This window comes from Equus caballus, chromosome 27, assembly GCF_041296265.1.
Source record: "Equus caballus isolate H_3958 breed thoroughbred chromosome 27, TB-T2T, whole genome shotgun sequence".
In the NCBI taxonomy this organism is placed as follows: Eukaryota; Metazoa; Chordata; class Mammalia; order Perissodactyla; family Equidae; genus Equus; species Equus caballus.
Window position 1 is genome coordinate 47,128,599 of NC_091710.1, and position 23,897 is coordinate 47,152,495.

Consider the following 23,897-nt stretch of genomic DNA (forward strand, 5'->3'; position numbering starts at 1 on the left):
CCTTCTAAAGTTATGAATTTTCTTTTTGCTACATTGCTAATCAGAGATTTATAGGTCAATATTTGCATGAAGAGCATGTAATCCCCTATTCTGATAATTATTTAATTCTTCAAACCTAGGTGGAAAACCTAAATGAGGGTGGTTCTGACTTTTGTTGAGTTCCTCAATGATAGGAACCCGTCACAAACTAAGTTGAATGACCTCGATTCTAAAACCCACCATTGTTGTTAATGAATGACCTGTATTTCATTATTACTCTAAAAGTCAGGGTTGGCATAAATGGTCCTTTGACAAATTCTCTAATAATCTTCAGTTGGCACAAAAGGATATAATCTGTTAAAATTCTTTTAAAAGTTTGTTTTTAAGGATTTGCTAATGTAATTGTATGAGTTAGTTACATGCTTGCCTCTAAAACCGGACCAAGTAATGAAAGTGTCTAAAATGGATGGTGCCCCCATCAAGCAATTGCTTAAATATTTATTCAACGTTTACTTGGAAAGAGACCATACAACGCATAAGGGAGGGGCAAAGTAGGACCACTGGGGTCAGTATTCTCTTACTATGTTTTCCCTAGAAATTCTCCTTTTGCCCTAGTCTTGCATATCCCACTCAACCACAATAGAACTTCACATTTTATTGGACACATTATTTAGAAGGCACTTCAGCATGCCTCAGATTGCTAAGCAAAGCATTTGTCCCATTTGTATTCACTGGGCAGAGGAATTTAAGCAATAGAGTATATCAAAAAAGCTTATAACATTGCCTGGCACAAGGGAAGCAGGCCTGAGATGTGTTCTGATAAATTCAGTTTTCTAAATTTTCAGTAATATTTAGAATCCCAGAGAAACAGGACCATTTGTAGAGCGGCATTCCAGGAAGCCGCCCAGCTGATCCGCTGTCTAGCCCTTCTCTGCCTGAATCCTATCATGAAGAAGCAAAAGATAGCATGTGTTCTATATGCGGTGACAGTGGTTTATGGTTATAAATTGGAAGTGATGATGACACTCCTATAAGTAACGTTATCTAACTTTACAGAAGAGGTAAATATTTTTTCCTCATTTTAAACCGATAAATGTTAAACAAATTGTCCAAATTTACATAGCTGTTTATTAGTATAGAAAAGGGATTAGAACCCAAGTACGTCTGAATCCAGTATAAGTGGTGTCAAAATAAGTTTCTAGGCCTAACATGGAGCTGCTCCTGCCTGGGTGTCATGTCAGCAAACTGGAACTTAGATAAGTTTCATGTCCCTCTAAAGGCTCCACTTGACCAGAAACGAGTCTATCCGGTCAGCCAATCTCCAAACGCCAAGCTAACTCTGAGCCTTCTCACCCCAAATAAGGTTGACTACGTGGCCCCAGTCAATCAGATATTTTCTATTGTCTCTTCCTTGTTCTTTATTCTTTATCCCATAAAAGCTTCTTGCTTTCTACCCCATTTTCAGTTCTCTGAAAGAAGACTGTCCACTTCATGGAGTGTTAAATAAAGTTTGATTGTATCAACTAAATTTTCTTCTTTAATCAAGTTTTTAACAGTCTTTGGCAATGAGGAATGGGATTAGAAGCTGACTGCTAGTGGCCTATGGGACCACAAGATGCGCAGCAGGCAGCTGCTGAGCCTCAGAGTTCACTCTTCCTCTCTCTGTTACCAAGGGCTATGGGTAAGTCACTCTTGGACTGGAAGTCACTCTTATACTCCCTTGAGTATAGCTCTCCAGTCCAAACAAACTTTCTCTAAATATATACATATAGTTCCCACAAAGGTTTGGGGACCTCAGAAAGGTTCCAGGGTGGTTATATTGGGAGTCTGCAATGGTGGCAGCCATTAGGGGACTCCAAAAGAAGGAATTCCAATGTCCACAACTGATTGCAGCCGTGGGGGGACTCACAAAGCCTTCAGGTATGTCCATGGCATAAACCACTGGGCGACTTGGGGAAATAAATTAAGAAATTCAGATTGTTTTGCCCATCAAAATCAAAATCTAAGGAGGCACAATTCAGACTATTAAAAGCGATCTGACTGTCCACCACTATAAAGAAATCTCGTAAAAAGAATAATAAATCTCTTGCTAATGGGAATCTCAGAAAGCCAGAGCTACAAAATTGGCGGGCATGGGTTAAGCACTTCCGTTAGAGTGCTCGCCACCTGACTCTAAAACTCCCATGCTAGGATAAGTTGGTCATGCAACTGTTTAGATTGACCCTAGGGCACCCGCCAACCTCAAGAAAATTTCTGGGCAACTAGGTGCACTGTTGAACACCATAAAATCCCCAACCCAGCAGCGCAGCCCTCTTAGATATTAATTTGGCTCCAAGAAACCCAAGGCTTAGTTAAAGAAATGGAATGCTTAAGTTTCAAAGAACAGAGTCCACCATTTTCAGGCACAACTGCTTTTTTTCTTTCTTTCTTTTTTTTTTTTTTTGCTTAGGAAGATTAGCCCTGAGCTAACATCTGCACCAATCTTCCCAATCTTCCTCTATATATTTTTGTATGTGATTGGAGTAGGTCTGCACTCAGGATTTGAACCTCTGAACCCAGGTTGAGGAGGCAGAGTGCACAGAACTTAAACCACAAGGCTGTGGAGCTCAGCCCACAACTGCTTATTTTATATCTAAGAAATGTGGTCTGGGAAACTGTAGATGTCCACAAAAATGGCAAAATCTTACTCAGACAACTTAGAATTACAATGGTCATTATGGGAAATGGTCCAACTAGACAAGATTGTTCATTAAATCAACAAGCAGAATGGGATACCTATTTTAATTGCCATGCAGAAGCCTCCAAAAAGCTTCAAAACTCAAAAACAGCTTCACTGAAAGATTGATTATAAAAGGCTAATGAAAAATTAAAGACACAAGAGGTACCTGAAAGAAAAGACTCTAAGACTGACGTGACCCTACTGCTCCCCTCTATCCTCCTTTGCCTGAGTACTCAGTCTACCAGTCCTGTATCTGACTTGCCTTTCCCCTCTGAAGAGACTACAAGACTGTAACAAAAGTCCACCAAGTTAGTGCCTTACAGATGCCCCCACATCTACCCTGGAAGCGGGGCCCCTATGTGGACCTCTCTCAGAGGTAACAAGACTCCGAGAGAGTCTTAGGTAAACTGATACCAGTTATTCCCTTAAACAGCCAAGGGGAAATAAGATTAAAATTAAGGAAAAACCTTGCCAAATTGTGTCAGATACTGGAACAACACTCTCTACTTTAAATCCCACTCACTCGGAACCCTACAGATGGGATCCTCAGAAAACTGGCAGAGGGCAGTGAAGGGTGAGAATTCTTACCAAAGTCAGCTCTCCCCCGTCTCTGTCTGTAGTGCCTGGTAGGGGCAGGAAGGTAAAATTTCACGTTGTCCCTTTCTTTCCAAATCTGGACCCATTAATTACTGACCCTGTCTCTCCCAGGGACAGCTATTGCCTTCTTGTTTGTCTCTTTTTATGTCCAGAGAACTTGGCTTGGCAACCATCAAACTGGGGGACCTCAAAAATATGGCCAGACAGAAAGGTGAGCTGCATCCCATTTGCAGCAAGATATGGCCAGACAGACGCGAGCATTGCACTCCATTTTCAGCTCGGGTCCGATGGACCATTGCCATCTCTCAGGAGAACTATCTAAATCTTTCTTTCTTTTGGCTATCTTTGGGAAAGGCTCTGGATCTTGAGAGGGTACTATCATCTATACCTTCTTTGGGTATTACTCTTGTGTCCAAGGGTTTGTTCAATCCTGCCAGGGGTATTTACTGTTTGTCCTGGCTGAAACCTCACAAGATATTTGAAAGGGTTTTTTTTTAAAGTAGCTCTATGGTTAGCAGTTGACCAAATTGGAAGCTGATATTCAAAGAATGAAAAAAACTTTTGTTTTTAGACTTTCTCCCGTAAACTAAATGAAGCTGTACCCAGAGAAAAAGAAAAACATTCCAAAGACAAACTCTAACTCCGGAACATAGGAATCTTTTGATTTCTTTCCCAGTTGAAGATCTTCTCCCTGATGTAAGGAAGCAAATTGAAGATAATGTAGTTGGATGGGTGGGTCAGCGCCTTGATATCATTCAGGTTGCAACCCAATTCTTTGAGGAAATAAAAACAACTGGCCTACAGATTGAGGACAACTGGTGCAACCTGTCTTACAAATTGAGTCTTTACAAGAACAGCAAAGGCGCGCTCATCCTTTTCACAAATCCCCAAATCACTCCTGTTCATCTCCAAGTCTTATAGGTACTGGAAAATTCTAGATGCAGGAAACTAGGGTCCTTCTTAGAGGAGCCTGAACGCTTTCTCTGTGCCTCTGAGACGTAAACGCTCTATCTGGTCTTCTCCAGGAGCCGAGGTCATTCTCGTCAGAAGGAAAAACAATGGGGGGGGGGAGGGCACTTGAAAACTAGGCAAAATAAAGTTTATATTGCCAAAACTGTCTTCTTTAATCGTTTTTTTTTTCCACAGGGGTGAGCAGAAATACTGGAAGGAAGTAGTCAACAGACATCTCCAATGGCAAAATTGAGGGTGAAGTGAATTAAATATTCATATCTATGAACAACTGAGAGCAGAAATCTACCTATTTACCCTAATTTGGTAAGAGGGGACCTTGAAGAACCTGCCTAACTGCCCTCACCCACCCTCCATTCCCATTTCCAGGTGACATCCTGGCCTTCTGGAGCCCAATTTCTGGACAAGTCTCTCTCCACAGCTAGTCCCAGAGGGGCCTTGTGCTAGACTGTCAAGGGAGTGTTGACGTTATCCTGCTCCCTTCCTTTTTTGGTCTATCACTTGACCAGCCCTCTAGATGGCAGCAATAAGTAGTTGCATAATTAGATGTTGAAGTCAGCCTCATTTTTTTCTGTTCCAAAATAATTTCTGGATTTACGTATTAATACTAGGCACAGTGAGCATAGTTATTTAAATTAAATCATTAGCAAAGATAACACTTTTTTTTTTTCTTGGAGATTTCTAGGGACAGATATATGAACTGAATGATTCCTGGCATATTTATTCCCTCAGATACTCTAAGGACGGTTCTTGAGTTAAGCTAATTCACCCTGTAGGGCATAATCTCCACCACAGTCATGCAGCCTCCTCCCCCATCACCAAGGGCCGGGGCTTTGTGTGATTAGCCATCATTGGAGGACATAAGAAGAAGTCTGAAATTTCTTACTCTAAAACGCCTTCATTCTCAGTACAGAGTGAGAGTTTTATCACTTTCCAATCCCACTCAAGTACAAATCTTGGTGGCTCCCCTTTCTATTTTGGTGAGGAAGATTGGCCCTGAGTTAACATCTGTTGCCAATCTTCCTCTTTTTTTCTTCTCCCCAAAGCCCTAGTACATAGTTGTATATCCTAGTTGTAAGTTATTCTGGTTCTTCTATGTGGGATGCTGCCACAACACGGCTTGATGAGCAGTGTGTAGGTCTGAGCCCTGGACGCAGACCAGCAAAACCCAGGCCACCAAAGCAGAGCATGGGAACGTAACCAGCCAGCCATGAAGCTGGCTCTGATTTCCCTTTCTTATCATCACTGACTTTGGGGTGTCAAAACACACAAACAACAACAACAAAAAACCCACCACACTCTGTTTTCCCAGTCGAGTCCCCTCCCCCCAACCCAGGGTATCCATTCTCAGAGAGTATCAAAGGTGAGCTGTAAGAGCTGTTAATGGAGGTTCGTCACCCTTTAGTAACAAATAAAGCTGAAAGAGCTCCTCGGCAGAGCGACATTCTTACAGTCTCTGGGATGGTATTGACTCTTCTTTCAAGCAGCAACTTTGTGCTGGCCCCAGGTGGTACTTGGCAATCTACGAAGATGACTCATTTACCTCCTAAGGGTTCCATCTGAGCTTCTTTTTCTCTACCTCCCGACCCCCTACCCTTCAACCTCCTACCAGTTCAAGCATTATCTCCACCCTGCTCCCTGCTCCCCTCTCTAGCCTCATTGGTTGTGGCACAAAGGATCCTTTGACTTCCTCTATTCCTTTTATGCCTCTGTGGTTATGCAATATTTTATTACAATCTGTTACTTAGGGCTTTCTTTTTGATTTGACAAATTCAATTTGGAGGACATGGAAAACAAAAAAAGAACAACAGCTTTTCTTTTCTCTCTGCTTCCTCCAAAACAAACCCAATTCTCCTCAATGCAATGAGATGTGTCAGTTAAACTGACCAGGAAAAAGCCAGATACTAGCCCAGGGCAGCTCCCGGGGGCCCTGCAGGCCTGCTTCTCTTCCTGCCCTCGCTCCTCTCAGGCTGCTCCACAGACTGTGCCTGGGAACTGACTCCTCCGATTGGAGCCTCAGGAAAGCAGGAGACAGGGACTGAGGGCCAAGAGGCCCCCCCAAGGTCTGGGGGATGGGTGGCAGTGTGGTTGCTATGGGTTACAAGAGGTAGGCCAGCCAGAGGCTCAACATAACCCGGACGCTGGACCGAGAGCCCCCCCAAGATCCAGTGTAAAGGCTCGCTGCCCACTGCCTGCAAGGAAATGACAAAGCACAGGGTTGGCCAAAGATCCCTGAGAAAGCTGAGCAAGTGGACAGGGAGGTGGTCATTCTGGGCCACGGAGCACTCAGGAGTTCCAGGAGAGAAAAGCCTGCGAAGAGATAGCACTAGTGAGCAGACTCAGGATGAGAAGATTGCCCCACTGAGTGAGGCAGTGACTGATGCCCAAGGTTGACAGTAGTTCATGGAACAGTGAACCAGTATCACGACTAGGTTTGCACCGTGATGTTCTGAGCTATTCAATCACGGACCCTTATGCAGAATACAAGAGTTTTGAAGAGAGTTTAAGTAGCTACCCATCACCTGAACTCTTCAGAGGATCGGATTATAGATTGGGAGTGATCCAAGTTGGAAGAACCCATGCGACTCAAGAATTCTGCTCTTCCGGATACCAGGAAAGCAGTAGCCAGAGAGAAGGCACCACGGTTTTCAAACCTCTCTACCATTTTAGGAACCTCTTCAGAAGACTATCAGAAATGCATAGAAAAAGGGTGAGGACGTTGGCAGACCAAAATATTTCTCCAAAACCAAAGAGTACTTCAAATTAAGAATCAGATAATGCAGCTTGTGAAGTTTTGCTTTCGGCTATTTATAAAGAGCCAACACCAGGGTACTAGGTAACTTCCTTTTACTGTTTTTTCCCAAAGTTTATCCTTTGAATAGATTAAAAGTAGTATAGTTGTTGAAACACTCAAGAGGAAAAAAAAATTCAGGTACTAATAAGAGGGTAGAGAGGGTCACAAATATTACCAAGTAGAGGTATTATATTGCTACATAAAAGATTATTCACTATTTGCTAATTACATTAGCTCTCATTATGAGGATGCATGGGACAAGTACTTCTTGGATGTTAAGACCCAGCATTAGAAACTTAATGCTACTTTTGAGGTTTTAGTGGACTGAATGGACACCTTTTGGCCACCAGAAACATCAGGGCGAAATATATGTCTGTCTGTAACAGTAGGGAGGCAGAAATGACATTCAAAAGAGGAATGTTTCATATATGCTACAAAATGAGAACCCTGGAGCAGGTGTCTGGCTCTATTGATCCCAGGCTCACTTTAGAATGTGGAGTTACTTTATATTGCTTTGTTCTAGCTCCTAGTCTCCATATCCAGAGGAAGTAAAAAATCCCACTCGATATTCAAATGCAATATCTTTATATCCATTGTATTAATGGCTGTCTGACTTCCATTCTGCAAATATACCAATAATTAACAACTCTTTCTTTTGCTTTTGGACTTTCAATCTGTTTCCAAAATTTGTTGCATCCTTTGTATGTGACCCTTTCTTTAACAAATTCCTTGTTCAAAGATTGTCAACAATTTGTAGGTCTTTAAACATATTATTAAAATACTTTCCAAAATGTTTGATGTCCATTTGCAGGTCAAGTGACCAAATATAAGTATCCTTGATTTGCTATAATGATACTATTTAAGGCTATAATTATTTTAATTCTTTCTCATATGTTAGATGTAAAAGCCATATTTTTTTAAAGTATTGCATTTTCTTTTAATTAATCAAGCTGAAACTTTCCCCATATTTAATCACATGCCTTTGACATTTAAAAAAAAATCAAGACCGAATGTAAAATATAAACTTTTAAATCCACTACATAGATTTGTCTTTGGACAAAGGCATAAAATAGTTTTACATCTCTAATTTTAGATATTGACATAAAATCTTGGTATTTTATCTCTTCGCCAAATGTAAGCAGCAACTAAATATGTTACTGTCAAGGTATTTACATAGAAATAGTTTTAAAAATCTTAAATTTCTTAGGATATTTTCTGTTTCTTAAATGTTAAAGCTGTGTTTACCGTGGAGTAAGAATTTGTCACTTTTTAAGGAGGATTGGTCCTATTGAGATCTGTTGAAATACTTGTAAGAGTCACAGATCCAGTTGAAGAAAATGAAAGTCAAGGACAACAATCAGCAGGGTAGATTAAAATTTACTGATCAGATGCCCCTGTTTTTATGGGTTTTCACTAGAAAAGGTAAGAGAGGGTAGACTTTTCAGAAACAGAAATATGTTTGAGGGTGTTACACTGGCCATCTGTAGAGTTCCATGTGTAAATGGAGGCTGGAGAGTACAAGACAGGTACAAATGCAGGTCGTGAGTAGATGAAGGGTAAGAAATCCCACTAGAGAGAAAGCAGGTTTGACACAGTGACAATCAGTATGTCCCTATTTATTACTATGAGCACCTCCTATTTTTTTTTTTTTTTTTTTTTTGGTGAGGAAGATTGGCCCTAAGCTAAAATCTGTTGCCAATCTTTCTCTTTTTTTATTCCTCCTCAAAACCCCAGCACATAGTTATATATCCTAGTTGTAGGTCATTCTAGCTTTTCTGTGTGGGATGCCACCACAGCATGACCTGATGAGCAGTGTGTAGGTCTTTGCCCAGGATCCAAACCAGCAAACTCCAGGCTGCTGAAGCGAAGTGTATGAACTTAACCACCCGGCCACAGGGCTGGCTCCCTAAGAAAATCTCTTTTTGAAGAATCTAAAGAAATCCTTGTAATTTGTCTGGCTTCACCATAAAAAGTGAAGCAGTAAATTAAAAATTAAACATTTAAAGGGCATAAATCTGCATACGCTTATAATATTATGATATTCCATTTATAATATTATTTTAGATAGTAAAACTATTTATGAAAATCAGTTTAGTATTTAATCACATTTTATTAATTCTTAGTTATGTAGACATCTTTTAATGTTTATTCTGAAATAATTTTTAGATTTGCATTATATCCATGTTATAATACAGTAATATATATTCCAATATAAATTGATATATTCATTTGTATTCCTATTATTTTCTTAAAATATAAGAAAATTATAAATCATAATCCCTCTTTAAACAGAATGAACTATATTTTTATTTAAAGGTAGAATTATCTGGTAGTCAAATCAGGGCTTACTACGCTCAAAAAGATTTTTAGTTGGTGTTCATCTTCCAATTAGAGGTTTTAATCTTTAAATCTCACATTTAACTTCTAGAACAAAATTATTTTTGAATAGGTTTTCCAAAGCTTTCGAAGACTTCAAGAAAATAGAAGTATGGTAGAGATCTTCCAGTGGGTCAAAAAGGAGCTGATTATGAATAAAATATCCTGGTAAATTACCTGTAGGAGAGATTAAACCACAATTACGATTGTAGTACTGGAATCTTTCAAAGACAGTGAAAAGGGAAAAAAAAGAAAAGAAAACTTAAAAATAAAATTAATATAGTATTTTACTTTGAAGAACGGGAATTATTTCATATGGCTGAAACAATTAAATGTTCTTCTTGAATAAACCACGAGAGTAAATGACTGACGGAAAAGGATCAGAATATGATTGCACTAGGAACAATAATGAAACTGAAACAAATTAAAATAAAATGTAAATCAGAGTGATTTCCTTATGTCAGCTGTCTTAGTTAACACCTGTTGTCTATGTTTTGATCTATTGATTATTCTATAATTTGTTCTTTTCTTGACTGGAATGTGTTGTGGAATCAAGAGGAAACAAAGAAACAAGTCTGTCTCAGATTGTTCAAAGTTCTAAGCAGAAGATTCTTGTCCTTGGCTCCTAAGGAGAACTGAAGAGTCCAACAAGGCAGGCCTGAACAAAAGCAAAGAGGAGTCAAAACCGGCAGCTGTTTTCCTACAGGAGTCAGGGCAACAAGTAATGTGAAAGAAACATAAATGAATTGGGTGACCTGATTTTGTACTTGTAATTTACCCGTGGATAATATGTAACTGAATACTAGTTGTCTTGTAAACAGTACATTTTCTTCTGCTAGAGACATAATGAGGGAGGTGAGTTCTTAATTGAAGTAAAAGTTATATGTCTAACTAGGTGTTAGACTGCAAGGTTGCAATTTAAAGAGAAAAAAATCCTTGTCGTATTCAATCCTCATTATTCACGGGTTCCATATTTGGGAATTCACTTACTTTCCATAAAATTTACTTGTATCCTCCAAATTTATATTTTTGGCACTTTCATCACAGTCATTTGAGGGTAAGTACAGAGTGGCAAAATATTTTTCCCCCAATATGCATGTTGTCAGCTGAGATTGAACAAGGTGAAGCTGTGCGTTCTTGCTTCGGCTTCCGTACTGTGAACGAGTGTCCTTTTCATGGTCTACTTATTGCTACACTTTTTGTATTTATGAGTTTATTTGGTGATTTTACTGTCTAAAATGGCTCGCAAGCGTAGTGCTGAAGTGCTGTCTAGTGTCACTAAGAGCAAAAAGGCTGTGAGGTGCCTTATGGAGAAAATCCATATGTCAGATCAGCTTTGTTCAGGCATGAGTTACTGAGTTGTTGGCCACGAGTTTAATGTTAATGAATCAACAATAATATTAAATCATGTGTCTTTAAACAGAAACATACATAGTGATGTTATATATTGATCAGCTGATGAAAATGTAGTGACCTGAGGCTTGTAGGAACCTAACCTTGTATTTCCCCTAAGACCAGTGTTCTGTATTTGCTAATTCAGTGTTTGCGGCAGCTTTATAAAGCGTAATTTCCGTGAATGGCAAGAATCGACCGTCCCTGAGTGTATTAGTTTGCTAGTGCTGCTATAGCAAAATGCTACAGAGTGGGTGCTTTAAACAACAGAAACGGACTTTCTCACAGTCTGGAAGCCAATAGTCCAAGATCAAGATGCCAGCGGGTTTGGCTTCTTCTGAGGCCCGTCTGCTTGGCTTGCAATTGACCTTCTTGAGTTCTCACATGATCTGTCTTTGGTGAACATGCATCCCATGTGTCTCTTGATGTGTGCAAATTTCCTCTTCTTACAAGGACAGAAGTCAGGCTAGCATAGCGCCCACTTATGGTCTCATTTTTAATTTAATCATTCTCTTTAAGGCCCTATCTCCAAATACAGTCACATTCTGAGGTGCTGGAGGTTAGGGCTTCAACATGCAAATATTTGAGGGGGCAGAACAATGGATATCCAACAGCACACAATTATGTATGCATATGGTTGTGGGTCTTTTTCTTTTTGAGAAACTTCTGGTGATATTGTCTTACAGTGGTGTTTTCTTTCTTCATTATTCCAATGAAATTATTTTATAAAAAATTCCAATTCTTGACTGCCAATCTAGAAGTGTCTTTGAATTACCACTTTCTGAGACTAGAACTCTATTGATAATAATTCCCATATTTATTTGTGTTTTATGGAAAAGTGTGAAGTAAGAGTATTTAAGTGATAGTTTTATTTCTAATTAAGTCTTTTACATATTTCTGTTTTGGTTACTTTTATATATTCAAGAGTTGGGTACAGGCAATAAAGACAATGTTCAAAAAAGTAGCAATACTCTGGGGGGCCAACCGGGTGGTACAGTCGTTAAGTTCACATGCTCTGCTTTGGTGGCTCAGGGTTTGCAGGTTCAGATCCCTGGTGCACACCTAACACCACTGGTCAAGCCATGCTGTGATGGCATCCTACATAAAATAGAGTAAGATTAGCACAGATGTTAGCTCAGGGCCATTCTTCCTCACATAAAAAATAAAAATAAATAAATAAGTAACAATACTCTGATCCTTGACTTCTTCCATCAAATTTGTAGGCTCTCAGCTGGTGTATTCTTTTTTTTTTAATAAAATCTCCTACAGAATTCAAATTAGTTTATATGTTCTGTTGCAGCCATTTTGGTTCTGCAGGTATTTACAAGTCCCTACTCAACCTCTTGAGTTTAACTTTAGCTCAAGGTGGCACTCTTTGAGTTGTTGAGTTTGATATCATTTCCTTCTAATTGTGGCCAACTACTATTATAATTTTAAAATTAACGGTTGGAATCTTGAAGAGAGTGGACTTTCCTGTTATTTTTTCTCAGAATCCCTAGAGTTCCAATTATATATGACTTGTAACTATAGGTGTTTTTTTTTGTACTATGCTTTATCTCAAGAAATTAAGTTTATGGTTCTCAAAGTTTTAGAAGAGCACGTGTTATATAATAGAATATTGAGCCCTAGATTTTCTTTCCCTACTAAGCTTATTCTCTGAATGATGCTCAAATACTTTGACTTTTTCCTACCTAGAACCAGGTACACGTTCCTTAGAATATGCCAAAAAAATTTGCTAGTTTAATCTTTGCTTCAAATCCCAATCTATGTCAATTTGATTCTATAATTTTATCTCCTGGGGAAATTCTTCCAATTTAACATACAAATAGGATGAACAACTATTATATGCTAGATATTCATTCCAAAGGAGCTCCTGGTCCAATCTGATATTATTTAACAAGCTAGATGTCCTACTGTGGGGACATAAATGCCCCCATCAGGACATTACTGTATTTGTACTCACTGTGAAAAGAAACCAGCCATTTATTAAGTTTTTCTCTTATTGAAAAAACATGTATTTCATTGTCTTTGCATGCCTGATAACACCTAAGAGATTTTCTGGTAAACATTTAGTATGTCTTTAAACTTTAAAGCTTTTTAATTGTCTTTTTATATTAACACTTTCTTTATTATCTTATAGAGACTTAGCTTTAGACTGTATTTCTTTTGTAATGTAAAATAATTCCACTGATTTTATTCACTTTGGTTAAATTACATGTTGTCTAGTTTTCCATTATTTTAAGTTTACAATGAAGGAAATAAACTATGCGTTTAATATAATAAAGTAGTTTGGTTTGGAAATGTGAAATAATCCCCAATTTACTTTAAAAACCTTTAAAAAATGTATTAAATGTTGATGAGTCAGAAACCCACAACTCTTTGTAAATTTTAAAATATAAATATTAGTCTTTATAGCATTGTGCCAAACTCACAATTTTCTTACACATAAGAGACAATAAAAGATGTTTATTGTACGGTCGGTAGAGTAAATATTAGATGACTTTGGAAAGGCTTTTGTTGCTGTTCTTCTGCTTTATTTTCAGAGTCCTCAACCTTTTCCTTCTCTTTGTTAACATTTATAGCAAGCATTTAGCACTTGGAGGTTTAAAAAAATTTTTAGTCAAATTAGTTCTGCTACTGGGGCTGGCCCCGTGGCCGAGCGGTTAAGTTCGCGCGCTCCGCTGCAGGCGGCCCAGTGTTTCGTTGGTTCGAATCCTGGGCGCGGACATGACACTGCTCATCAAACCACGCTGAGGCAGCGTCCCACATGCCACAACTAGAAGGACCCACATCGAAGAATATACAACTATGTACCGGGGGGCTTTGGGGAGAAAAAGGAAAAAATAAAATCTTTAAAAAAAAAAAAAAATTAGTTCTGCTACTGTAACTATATATATTGATAATATGCAAAGAGATTTCACACATGCCATTTCAGTTAATTAACCCTCCAAATCCAGGGAAATCTAAAAATCATAGAGTGGCTGAGAAAAGCTACTCTTTACTCCAAGTCATATAGTGGATTGTGTGTCAATGGGATTTTTACTGAGGTTCAGTAATGTAGGAAGAACCTCTGTGAATAATAATGACCTCTCTGGAGTTTTCAGGGTAACAAGGAGATGGACATATTTCACTGGTCTGTTATTTGGATTGTATTCCCCACTTGGCCCAGCAGGACCAACCAAGCAGGATATGGATGATTCATCTCCTACCAAACAGCATACGAGTGCATTGCACAGCCAGCATTTTCTCAGTAATATGACCAATTGTTTCCAGACCTGCTCCTGCTATCAAATCCCCAAGTAGATAACACACTATTATCGAATTCACATTCTGGTAGCCCCAGACATTCTGTCAATATTAGGAAAGTGGGTTTTTTTCAGGATTCTGGGCATAGGCATTAATGCTGCTTCATAAGACCCTTAAAAACATCTTGATTTTTGCTGATAAAAATAGGCAGTATTGGCAATAGTTTAAGGGATTTATTTTCTCTGACTTTTTTTATTGTTCAGTTATTTTTTTTCTTAGTTTTTATCAGTGTAACCTGTCTTTCTCCATTTAAGAATTAGTACAACTATTATTTTACTAAACTTATCAATGAGAATCTCTTCCTACTGAGATAAACTGCTTTTTTACACTAGATTCTATCCTTGATGTAAAAGTCAATATTCCAATGTATTTCTTTCTAATTTCATCAACAATCACTAACATACTAACCTGACTTCAAATCGTGTACAAAAATTTATATTATGTGAATTAACTAAGAAATCTGGATATATCTCCCTGATATTCTGATATTGATGTATAAAAACGCTAAGATAGTCAAGCTAATTCTATAAAGGTTTCAGCTTAGTCTTAAAATTTTTTGCCTAATCCTTATTGTATCATGATAACTAGAGTGTTGTTCATTAGTTAGCAGATAACATGGGGAAAAAAATACATCAAAATAAAGAATTCAGAATTTCATTAGATGTGACATTTGTCTTATTAAATGGTAATATTAATCTTATAAATGCATGAGTTAAAAGAATTGATAATTATAAATGAACTATCATAAACAATCAATGATTAAGTAATAATCTGCCTTAAATTTGTACAGTTTATAAGAAATCTATGTGGTTTCCTTCACATTGTTGCGAAAATAGTTTGCATGAGATTTGAGTTTTACATATTTAGCATTTAATTGTGTCAAAGAATTTATTTTTAAATAGCATAATAAAATGGAGCAAATATTTTAGGATGACCATAAACAGTGACATTGCTTCCTCTCTACCCCCTACCAGTGATCCAGATACCCTTGAATCCAATTATTTACTCTGCCCTGAGGACAAGGAAGCCTTTGAATAACTTAGACTGATTTCTTTGCTTCAAAAAAACACTTAAAAATATTTAAGTCGTTCTATACCTTTAACGTTTAAAACCTTATAAAGCTGAATTATCTCTGGTTCTAGGATTCTTTGATTTTATAAATTCACGGGAAAGATGTGTCAATGCCCAGCACTACAGGAAATTTGGGCATTGATTTAGATGGTTAAATAACTTTTTCTCTGAGAGCTTAGAGGTGCAGTGTTTTAACATTTATGATCTTTACAGAATAAGATATTCAAGTGACTACTAATGATTCCATGACATTCTGTGTAAAGAGAATCAGAGCACCTTTTTCCATTTCATTATATTTGATCTGTTTTATTTAAATATATCATTTTTGCCACGTAAAAAATTGTTTACTCAAGATCTAAAAATCTGTTTTGTCAAAATTTTACTTATTTATTTTACTGTAGATAAAATAATTCTAATGTTTATATAGAATTAGTAATCCAGTTACCTCCATGTAAAGTGCGGATAATAATAGTACTTAACTCATGGTATTATGAAACTTAAGTGGATGACTAAGTTAAAAGCACTTAGAGGGGACCAGCCCCATGGCCTAGTGGGTAAGTTTGATGTGCTCTGCTTAGGCAGCCTGGGTTTGGTTCCCAGGTGCAGACCCATAACACTCATTAGCAGCCATGCTGTGGCGGCCACTCCCATACAAAATTGAGGAAGATTGGCACAGATGTTAGCTCAGGGCAAATCTTCTTCAGCAAAAAAAGGAAAAGTCACCTAGAACAGTGCCTAGCATACAGCAACTACTGTGTAGGGTTAACTTTTAACATCATCATCACCTTCATCATTTTCATTAATATTGCTATGTTTTTCTTACATTTATGAAAATAGTCATACAAAATGAGAATGGAGCAAGAGAATACACATCTAATGTCTTAGTTATGGTATCCAAATTTTATCTGCCCCTTCCTCCCCCAACACCATCTCCCTTTCATGCATCTCTGTCCTATTTGTCATTGTCTGATGGGGTTGAGAGTATAGAAAGAAATATTTGAGACAAACTATGAGATTCCTGTGTATGTGTGTTTAGTCTATTTATCTTTTCGCCCTGAGCTCCACTTGCTTTTTAGTTATTTCTGGAAGGCGTCTAATATGTCTAGATTTTAAGAGAATCTAATCCATCACAGTCCCTGAGACAGACTCTCTCGTGTCTATCCTTCACAGATATATTTGGAGACTGGCTTTGATGAGATCAATACCTCCTCCCTTTTGACAATCACAAATTCCAGAAAAGTCTGAAACTGCATGGGAATAAGTATCTACTGAATTGTAGAACATACCAATACGTTCATCAAATTTATAGTGACATTTCTTTGTAAGATTTACCAATGAGATTTTCTTTCTTGCTCTTGATAAGTTTCCTCTTTCAATACCCTCAGTTAATGTCCTCAATTATGCTGTGGAGTCTTTGTCGCTCATTGGGTTGTTTATTCACTCATTCATTTATTCACGAACTAAATATTAGTTAAGTCCAGGCACTGGGGAGAGAGTGATATGCAAGATAATACCTAGTGTTTGTTCCATAGTTTAACTTATATGGAAAAAAATACTAAAAATGAGAGCAGAAATAAAATAAGTACTATAAAAAAATATAACATGAGATAATATAACTGGGAAATATAGTTTGGAAGAGAGGCCAGAGAATGTTTCTCTGAGGAGGTGATATTTAAGCTGGAACCAAAATATTGAGCAGAATTTAGCCCAATAGAGATGGATGGGATTCTTATCCTTGAGTAAGGAAGAGAATATATGAAAGGTTTCCAGGCAGAGAAGTTCCCATTGTTTTTGGCAAATAGAAAGCTCTGGTGTGTGGTGAAAAAGACAAGTAGGAGAATATTGGTGGATAAAATTGGAGAAATAGGCCACGGTCAACTCCAACCCTATTAGTATAAGACCTTACTTCTTATTTCATGGATACAAAAGAAGCTGTCAGGCATGGAAAGCCTCAGCTTTCCATTACACATATACATTCATACTCATTATTATTATTTTGCTTCTGATATTAGAGAACAAAGCACCTCTCTGTTCAAGCTAAGTCATTCTCTGTCTGCACTTCTTTACTTTCTCTGGGACTAAACTTTGTCATTTTCTTCAGCTCATTTTTATTTCCTCAAGGTTTTCCATTTAACGTTCTTCTTTCCCTAAACCTTTCTATCCTAAAAAAAAATAAATAAACACGTTTGCAAAGGACCCGTCGTTGAAACAATTTGCATTTGTGACATCTCGACAGTCAGAATATCTGGCTAATACTTCTAAGAGATTCAAAGCAGCACTAAAATATTAAATAGTTGGGCTGGCCCCGTGGCGTAGTGGTTAACTTTGGTGCGCTCCGCTTAAGCAGCCTGGGTTCAGAAGTTCAGATCCTGGATACAGAACTATACCACTCATCAACCATGCTGTCGTGGTGACCCACATACAAAATAGAGGAAGACTGGCACAGATGTTAGCTCAGGGTGAATCTTCCTCAACAACAACAACAACAACAAACAGTTAAATAGTTAACTATAATTAAAACCAGTGAAGTACTGGCATTGGCTCTTGCCAAAGCCAACTGTGCCCACCTCTTCCCAACTCTGTCTTCAGTGATGTCATGTTGATAACTTGAAACAGGCTGTGGTGAAATACTGAACTAGAGGATTATGTCATAAAACACACAGTGGGGTACAACGAGATACATCATATTGAAATATGAAGCAAAATTTAAATAAAATAAGCATCTTCTCACTACTATATAAAAAGCATGATTAAAGTACAAAGCTAATTGAATAAGGTAATGCCTGGGATGCTTTTCTTGACACTATGAGTTATTTTAATGCTGGGAAAGTGTTATATTGTGGTGTACTGGTAAATGTTGACAGCTGCTGCCTCTTTGGAGAAAGGCAAAGTTAGTGGTGGAACCAACTGATTTTGTAGTTTCTATTTTATCCATGGAGTAAATACTTCCACTTCAGTGTGCTGTGTGATAGACATTGTTATAACAACATTCATTTATATATGTGAATGTCATACAACATATATACCACATATAGTATATATATATATATATATATATATATATATAATGACTCACACTTGAAGAAGTGTCTTCAGAGAAAGTATGGGGCATAAAAAACTAATTGAGAAACATAGACTTTGGTTTTTGCCCCCATCTACCTACCATGCTAATATTCTCTTTCCATCTCTGTTAAACTTCTTAAACACCTCATCTACAGTCAACATCACTGCGTAGTATACCTGTATCACGATATCACTGTATCACCAACCACTTATTTCTTAATGCACCATAATTAGGCTTTTACCTTCTTCTAGAACTTCTATTAATGCTGAAATTTTGATTTCAAAACATAGCTCTATTATCACTGGCGCCTATTCTTTCAAGAGATCCATTCAAGTATTCCCTGTGCCAACCCATGGAGATCTTGAAACCATTGGTCCATCAATATTATTATAATCATAAATGCCTTTGGTTTCTCTTAATAATTCTTTAACCTCAAGATCTCCCACTCTTCACAAAACATACCAACACATATACATACATACACAATCCATCAAAAAAAACCCCCACACATTGATTCTATCTCTAAAATACCTCTTCTGGCAGAAATGATACTATGTGTTCACCAAATTGTTTCATTCTTCTCTGAATTCAGAGGAAACCTATGTTTCCAAGGCACTCACCCCACTGCATTCGCATGGGACCATAAGACTGAATTCTGGCCAATAGAATATCAGTGGAAGTGATGCTGCCTTTTCCGGGTGTACTTCTACAATACCTCAAACTTTACCCAATCTCTGGGAGGATAGGAATACTCTGAGTTGATAGAGCTCCTAAAGGAATTCCTAGAATTTTTAGTTTTAATTTATAGAAGCCCCTCCAGATCCCTATCTGAACGGGCATATTCATTTCTGAGTAAGAAATAAACATTTATTGCACTGAGACACTAAGATCTGGCTGCTGTTTATTATAGTAGCTAGTTTTTACCCTAAAATAGAAGTTGGTCCCTTGAAAATGTACTTTACTGTAGTTACTTTAGTTCAATAAAAGTAGCAAAGCTCAATTATGTAACATTGGCTTATCTGCTTGGGAGCTGGCCATGAGAGCACTGATACTAAAGACTGAAAAGATGGTAAAAATGGTCAATAGCAAGACATATGATAAAACTGCCACCTCTAGAACATACGCCTAGTGGCCAGCATCTCTAGGGTAGAGGCAGGAAGACAGACTTCAAAAGTGTGTTTATCGATTGACTGTTGTCAGCTCTGTTTGAACAGAAAGAGGTGAACTCAGAGAAGAATTGGCCAGTTTGAAAGCAGAAATGTAAAGAAATAGTGAGTTCAGAAATTCAGAGGCTTGCAGGATTGGAAAAGGTGACAGGTGATAAATTCTAAAAAGTAGGAGTTGTGATTTGAAAAGGTTTTTAGTGACTAGGGCCCAGGAAAACACTTCACTAAAATAAAGCAACTCAGGCCAAAGGTCAAGTTCAGAATAAGGTCTTTCTCCCTATTCTTCCATATAGTCTCAGAATAGTCACCATTAACTTGGGAAAGAACTATGAGAGTGAGGAAACGAAATAAAGCAGCCTTGAGAAAAATGTCTGGGAAATAAAGTTGTGGATGATTACTAGCACAGAGAACCGACTGAAATGGAATAAATCAGATGCCTACCCCATTTCTGAGAAATTATCTTGACAAAGACGCTGTGGTCCTGAACTCAAAAAGCTTTTGGCTGTTCAAGACTAAAAACAATCCTATTCCTTACCCTTCTGCCTTGTCCAAATAGAAAGTGGGTTCTGAAAACTATGGAGCCCCTAAGGAAGGAAAATTCTCTGATACCCATTTCAGGTGTGTTCATGAAGATAATAGAAACGGAAGAAATTTCCAGAAGGCAGAGAAAAAGGCTACTGAGAAAGTGCTCAACGGAGTTTGCCCCAATATGGAGATTCAGGACATATTCAGGGACTCTTTTGCATGCACTATGGGAAGGACCTCTCAAAGGAGACTTGTGTAGAGATGTTGCCTAGAAAATTCACTCGGAACTTATCCTAAAGAAATAGAACTCGGTTGTATTAGCTACAGATAGTCGGGAGTTGTTTGTTACAGCAGTGCAGGGGATGATGTGATGGTTCATACTCCGTCTTCTCAACCTGTTGAAAGACTTGATTCTCTGACTTTTAGGAATATTTACTGTACATGGTTCACAGATGCATCCCAGTCTATGAATTGACTTCTACCCAAGGAAGTTGCCTTACCGGAAGCTAAGTTCCCTCCACAAAGCATTGTGTATCCCGGGATACAAAGTGCCAGTTATTCCCATTTGGACAACTCAGAATGGCTATCCAGGTCCAGAGCACCCATGAAATTGGCTGAGGCTTCTGTGGCAACTGCATCACAGTTCAACTTCTCCCTCTGGCCAGTGCTGCTTCCTTCTACTTCCTTTGAGCTGTTCCCAAGGGCACTTGTCAAAAAACTGCCTGAATACAAATCTTTATACCAGAGTCTCCTACCAGGAAACCTGACCTAAGAGGAAAGCTTGTGAGCTTTACTCCTAACTTACTCTTAGTTCCTTGTTTAACACATATCTTAAATTTGCTGTCTTATTGCCCTGTCCACTGCCACCACCCTAATCTAAGCTACCATCATCCCCTAAAGTACTGCACAGCCTTTTGACTGGTCTCTTTTCTCAACTCTTGTCTCTCTTTGAGCATTTCTTTCTTCAGAATAAAGAGAATAATCTAATGTAAACCACATCATGAGATTGCTTCCAAAATTTTATACTTCTGTTTGAAAAAATGCGCTGTTTTTTGTGGCTTAAGAAAGTTGCCATGATATGGCCCAAGTCTCTCTCTTTGACCTTATCTTCTCTACTCTCTCCTCCTTCCTTGTCCTCCATCCACACTGTAATTTCTTTTCTTTCTTTTTTTTTTTTTTTAGGAATATTAGCCATGAGCTAACATCTGCTACCAATCCCCCTCTTTTTGCTGAGGAAGAGTGGCCCTGAGCTAACATCCATGTCCATCTTCCTCTACTTTACATGTGGGACACCAGCCACAACATGGCTTGACAAGTGGTGTGTAGGTCCACATCCAGGATCTGAACTGGTGAACCCCAGGCCTCCAAAGCAGAATGTGCAAACTCAACTGCTGCACCACTGGGCCTGCTCCCACACTGTACTTTCTTTAGGTTCTCAAGTACATCATGCTTTTCCACCTTAGGGAAGTTTTTATCTGCCACTTGCTCAACAAGAACATCCCTCCTCCCCGACCATATTTTACATATTCAGTTTCTTTTCTTTAGATTTCATTGGGGAGACCTTCTTTGAGAATCTGACCTAAATTGGTTTTCTGTCTTGTTTATCTAATCCATTCATTGTTTCCACTCTCTCTTTTAACTCTTTCTTTAATGTCTATATCTGTATTTCTCCCTTTAAGACACATTTTTTATGATGTCAAACAGGAAGCATATGTCTTCTTCACTCTTGCCTTCCCAGCATCCAGCACAGTGACTATATTAACCACTCAAAAATGCTATTGCATTAAAAAGCCTCCAATAAAAGTGTTTTGAGAAAAATCATAGTTCATCCCCAGTTGACAGATTTAATGTTCATATTTCAATATGTTTCAAATCTTAATTTCCTGGATGCTCCTTTTATGAAACCCTTTTCTTTTTTGCTTACATGACATCTCTATATTCTGACTCTATTTCTATATTCTTGATGATTCCCTTCCATTTTACTTTATGCACTCCTTATCCGTTGCCCAAGATATTATTTTAACACCTCTGTTCTTTTTCTTACCTCACAGTCACAATATTTCATATCCAACAATATGTTTAATCCTATATATCCCTATTTTTGTGGGCACCATCTGTGTGACAGAGACTAGTGTTTTACTTGCTCAGTACCAATTCTGACTCACGTTTTCTTTGCCTTTATTTATTTTAGAGGATGAAAAGCTAAAATACTCAATATCCCACTCTCTTGTGGCTGGAGATGGGCCATGTGGCAGAATTTTGGATAATGAGATGGAGGTAGAAATCCCTGGGGAATGAGCTCCCTCACACACACACAGACCTCGCCACACACAAAGAGGAAAAGGTGCTTCATTTTGTCCTTCATTCTTTTCCTTTCTCCTTTCCTGGAACAAGTACAAACCCTGCACTTACAGCAACCATCCTATGATTATGAGGAACAATGCTCTACTCTCCCCGCTCTTTCAGCAGGAATATTGAAGAAGCCTGGGTCCTCAGTAGAAATACTGGACACCATGGCCACCTGAGATAGCCAATCTCAAGAATTTGCATAATCTAATAACAATAAACCTCTACTTGTTTAAGTCACTCAAGAGAAGGTTTTCTGTAATGCATAGCTGAATGAAATCCTAATACACACTAGAATATTCATCAGTGTGTGTGGCACCTCACAAGCATCTAAGGCCCAGATATTTACTACTTAGCTCATTTTACATTCCTTCTTCAAATATCCTATTTCCCCTCTTGATCTGAGTATCTTCATTGCTGGTGCTGATTCTTTGAGTATAGTTATAAATGTAGTGCTTTTCTAACTCAGAAAATTCTCTTTTTCCCCAAATTCAATTGGTAATTAAATCCTCTTGAATATACCTATAATTAGTTCCCTTCTTTCCACCATAATAGCAATGTCCTGTTTTAGGATCTCAACATCTCTCATGTATCATTGTGCCTTTCCTTGTTGTTGTCATTATTGGTCCACTTGGCTCTCTCTCCTTTTTGTATAAGTCTGTGTTTAACCAGAGAAACAGAACCACTAAGAGATATATATTAAGAGATTTATTGCAAAGGATTGGCTTACATGATTACGGAGGTTAGCTAGACAAATTGAAATCCCTGAGACAGGCTATCAGGAAAGGCAGGCTGGGACTCTTGGCACAAGCTGAAGCTGAAGCTCCTGTCCACAGGCAGAATTTCTTCTTCTGGGAAGCCTCAGCTCTTCTTTTAAGTTCTTTCAGTTAATTGCATTGGGCCCACCTAGACTTCCTAGGTTAGACTCCTATACTTAGGGTCAACTCTTTATGGATTTTAACCATGTGTGCAAAATACTTTCACACAAAACCTAGATTAGTGTTTCATTGAATAACCAGCTACAGTAGCCTACCCAATTAACACATAAAATGGTCTATCACACTTCCCGAGGACAGATATCATGTCTTTTCATCTCTATAAATTTAGCTTCTGGAATATTGTCAGGGATTTTTTTTACAAGAGCACATCCCTGCTGGACAGAACCTAGAAATTTGATTAAAATTAACAGTACATTTTTCCACATGCAACTATTTGCTCCTCTTACTTATATAAGTACTTAAGTGTATCTTGGAAAAGAAAAAAACAGAAAGCCTGACCATGACTGAAATTTAAGAATATACAAAACCATAATAGATTGGGCGACTTCAACACAGTTCAGGATCTTGGAAAGAACAAGGCATTTCCTAGATTTAACTCAGCGTAAGGAAGAGAAAACATAAACCATCAATCCAGACTCAGTTCCACGGTGGGAGAGTCAGTTGGATACAGTTCAATGGCTGGTTACAAAACTCGTCATGATCCAGTCACCCTGCTTTCTTATGCATATCCAAGGAGACAGTGACTTTTGTATTGGAAGGGGTATATAGCACTTGGCATCCACTGGGCCACTCACTCTCAGAGTTTATCACAGAA

General features: G+C 38.1%; 1 pseudogene; it reads left to right on the plus strand.

Annotated features, from left to right (window-relative positions):
* Positions 1 to 1,811: 1,811 nt before the first annotated feature.
* LOC102149705 (meiosis-specific kinetochore protein-like) lies at positions 1,812 to 7,100 on the plus strand (annotated as a pseudogene).
* The last annotated feature ends 16,797 nt before the right edge of the window (positions 7,101 to 23,897 follow it).